The sequence below is a fragment of the Petaurus breviceps genome, unplaced genomic scaffold, assembly GCF_028583685.1.
Source record: "Petaurus breviceps papuanus isolate PSGF00001 unplaced genomic scaffold, PetGlider_PUasm1.0 138, whole genome shotgun sequence".
In the NCBI taxonomy this organism is placed as follows: Eukaryota; Metazoa; Chordata; class Mammalia; order Diprotodontia; family Petauridae; genus Petaurus; species Petaurus breviceps.
Window position 1 is genome coordinate 30394061 of NW_027185694.1, and position 3708 is coordinate 30397768.

A 3708-nucleotide genomic window follows, 5' to 3' on the forward strand; every position below is an offset into this window, starting at 1 on the left:
CTCTCTCTCTCTCTCTCTCTCTCTCTCTCTCTCTCTCTCTCTCTCTCCTTTGCCCAGTGTTTTTCTGAAAGGGCAGAGTTATCTTTCTAGCAAAATACCTGCTTAACACACACAGTAGATCCTTAATGGATGTTTGATGAATTGAATCAAATGAAGAAACCAGAAGCCCAGAGAAGTTATCAAGGTCACACAAATCGTGACTAGCAGAGGCAGGGTTTGTTAACCAAGGTTCTCTAACTCCCATTAGTATTCAAATAGCAAAGCCCAAGGGGTAACAGTTAAATCCTCACCTAACAATTCTACATAGAGACACAGAAGTGAGTACTTCCTTAAAAGGCAAACTCTGTTTACTTCCCAGGCTAACTACCTGACAATTTGACCTCCCTTTTAATAATAGAGGAGGTGTTAAGTCTCTACCATACCCAAATGAAGGCCTGATAACCGATAGGGAAAATCCCTGAGAGAGGAGTGGGAGTTGAGGAGGCAAGAGGGCAAAATTAGACACAGACTCCTAGATCTGAATCTCACCTCTATCCTCAGACTTCACTTGAGATAAATCTCTACCTACCTGTATGTATCATTCAAGCAAAAGTTCTTCCTGTCTCCACTCCCCTCACCAACCAGTAATTTTTACCTACCTTCTAAGGACAGTGGAAAAAATGTGACTAACAATACTCTGAGGTGGTGAGACTCAAACACCCAAATGAGTTTCTTCCACCCACCCTATGTTATCATATAGAGGGAAGTGGGGACCTTTTATGGGCTTTGAGAATCCGGAATAAGAGGACATCAGAATTTTACTATTCTCTCCCTCCACCCCCCTTCTCTCTCTCCCCTTGCAATAAGAAGACCTGGAAAGTGGCCCTGGGCAGGTACTGGGCACCACAGGCTGTCCCTCCTGCATAATAGATAAGCCCAGTGGCAAGAACAGAACATGATCAGGAAAGAGAGTCTGTCTATCGGGAAGCTGTCTGACACATCCCAGTGCCACTGCCAAAACTGATGTCTCTATTGGCAGGAACATCAAAAAGGGAGGGAGCTGCTGCTACCCCAAGGTAAATGGAGTGATGAGGTAACCAGTAATGCCCTGGAGAACTGTACCCCTTCAAGGGTGTTGGGGGAGGGAGACAGGGCCTAACTGGTACTATTTTTGAATAGAAAATTCTGTCATTGGGGTGGCTAGGTGGCGCAGTGAAGAGAACACCAGCCCTGGAGTCAGGAGGACTTGAGTTCAAATTTGACCTCAAACACTTAACACTTACTAGCTGTGTGAACTTGGACAAGTCACTTAGCCCCAATTGCCCTGCATTCCTCCCTCCAAAAAGCAAAAAACAAAATAAAATAGAAAGTTCTTTCACCAAGGAGACACTGTAGTACTGGAAACACTCAGAAGTCTTATCTCCTCTCAGGGAGAGCTGGAGATGTCAAAGGCATCTGAGCTGCTTGAGTGGAGACAATGAGAAAATGCACCTGTAGAAGAGAGGAAGGAAAACTCACTTATTTCCAGAGACCGGGATTGTCCCAAACTAGAACTAGCAATTTTGGCATTATAGTCAAGCCTCGAAATACAAGGTCTCTGGGCCGGCTAGGTGGCGCAGTGAGTAAAGTACCGGCCCCCGGAGTCAGGAGGAACTGAGTTCGGATCCAGCCTCAGACACTTAACACACCCAAAGCTAGCCATGTAACCTTGGGCAAGTTACTTAACTCCAATAGTCTTCCAAAAGGCAAAAAACAAAAACAAGCTCTCATATCAGCTTCTTAAGACAAATTTACATAGGGGTCGAGATCCTAGGACATTCAGAGGCTGAAGCTGGGGCTGCTGCTGAGGTCCAATTGGAGGAGTAGGGCTGAACCCGTTAGGGAGTTCACCTAGAGGAAGAAACCAGTGGATAGTTTCTAATTTTGAGTAGTTATTCTTGCTAAATAGGTGCCATGCAGTTTACATAGCCAGTAGAACACTGGGTTTGAAATCTGAAAGACTCTGGTTCAAGTCTTGCTATTAAAGCGTTACAATCAAAGCAGTCAGTCACCAAAGCTCTTTGAGCCTCAGTTTCCTGGTCTGTAAAATAAGAATATTAATAGTACCTGGCCCACAAGGTATTTATTGAGAACCAAATGAGGCAATGTGTGTTAAGAGGTTTGCAGATCTTAATGTGCTATATAAATGTTAGTTATCATCATTACGTAGTGTCACTACCCATAAGCTCAGTTATTTCTGATATAGAAAGAGTATGTTACCAATACCCAGTAAGTTTCAGTACCCTGAGGCAAAGCTCCCTTCACTCTGCCTCATCAGAGCTCTTGAATGTCTAAAGGTGATCGGTCCGAAGGAGTACAGGGAAGAGTCCTTGTTGTGGCTGCAAATTTGAAGCTGAAAACAATGGATATTTTGAAGTTGCAAGGAAAGTGGAAAGTAGATGGAAGCACTATCCTTAGGAGGAAGAGAGAGGCTGTGTGTTTAAAAGGGAAACTCCTGAGGATCACAGACCTAAGGGTTTCTAGCTGAACGGATTGTAGAGATCACTTATCTAGGGGCTCAGAACGGGGGAAGTGACTTACAAAGAATAGTAGCAAAAAAGTAATAACTGACCGAGCTGGGAGCTGAACTTAGGTCTCCAGGGCTCTTTGCGGTATGCGGCTTCCCAGTCCCCACCCCCAGTACCCCTGAGAAGGGCCAGTGGCTCATCCCCATCTGAGGCTTCAGTGTTCCCATCTATACTTTAGGCAACTAAACTAGATAACCTCTAAATTCCTCTCTAATGGTTACATTCTGCTCTGCTCCCCCCTCCTGACACAAAAGTGTATGCTCAAAGAGAACAGAGGCTTCGTGACCAGAAGAACACATTCGATGCCGGACCAAACCGCTTTCTGGTCTCAGATGTGCTTGCCACGGGCTGAGGAGGAGAAAGGGAAGGAAAAAAAATAAATAGGAGCCACGAAAGGTGGGCCCCAAGGGTAAAAGAGAGAGACAGAGACAGACAGACAGAGACAGGAGAGAGAAAGACAGAGACAGAGAGACAGAGACAGAGACAGACAGAGACAGAGACGAAGCAGAGAAATTCTGGGCTTCGTCGGCCGCCGTACCACCCAGAGCGTCAGTCGCTATGGCAACTTCGCAAAGCGGCGGGAGGAGGCGACTTTGTCTTCGGGTTCTCGCGCTTGGGACTCCTGCTGCTCCGGGGGGGCTGGGGCTGGGGCGCCTCGCGGCCTAATAAATATTTACTCACCTTTTCTGCATAGGTAATAAGAGAGGAGCGGAGAGAGGACGCGGGCGGGAGCAGGGACTGGGGGGCAGGGCGGGGGGACGCCTCCGGAGGTAGCGCGGCCGTTGGGGAGTGGAGCCCGAGGCTGGGCGGGTGGGTATGTTGGAGGCAGTCGAGGGGCGGTCCGACCGTGGGGAGGCCCGAACAGCAGCTAGCGGTCCCCAGCCCGGGCGCAAGGGGCCGTCCTGGGGAGGTGGGGAGAGCAGGTCCCCTGCCTCTGTGGGCCTCGTTTTCCTCGTCCGGGTTCCGGGGAGGGGGGGAGCTCCGGGAGGGACTAAGGGTGGGGCCGCCCGGCCCGGGGCTGAGGCTCATCCCTCAGTTCGCTCGGGTGGTGGTCGGCTGCGGGGCCAAGTAACCGTGCAGCGGGGTCTGTAAAGTAGAGCTGGAATTCCAGCTGTCAGTCTTTCTAAGTTTTCCAACCCGGATTTCTCACTTTTTGTCCCAT

At 48.9% G+C, this 3708-nt stretch overlaps 1 protein-coding gene and 1 long non-coding RNA gene across 6 annotated transcripts in view; one reads left to right on the plus strand and one right to left on the minus strand.

Moving 5' to 3' along the window:
* The window catches only part of LOC138142546 (uncharacterized), a 4953-nt gene extending 1655 nt beyond the window's left edge, over nt 1–3298 (minus strand). Inside the window, exons 1-2 of the long non-coding RNA XR_011163460.1 lie at nt 3228–3298; nt 1359–1470 (exon numbers count right to left, since the gene is read on the minus strand). This is a non-coding gene — a long non-coding RNA (uncharacterized lncRNA). The remainder of the gene's footprint in view (nt 1–1358; nt 1471–3227) is intronic.
* The window catches only part of LOC138142517 (late cornified envelope-like proline-rich protein 1), an 8380-nt gene continuing 7774 nt past the window's right edge, over nt 3103–3708 (plus strand). For 3 of the 5 annotated variants that reach the window (XR_011163453.1, XR_011163452.1, XM_069063573.1), the window contains exon 1: nt 3107–3240. The gene's annotated coding sequence lies outside the window, so the exon portion shown is untranslated. Of the gene's footprint in view, nt 3241–3385; nt 3457–3708 lie in introns of those variants that run through there. The other 2 variants (XM_069063598.1, XM_069063582.1) reach the window with 2 other exon arrangements.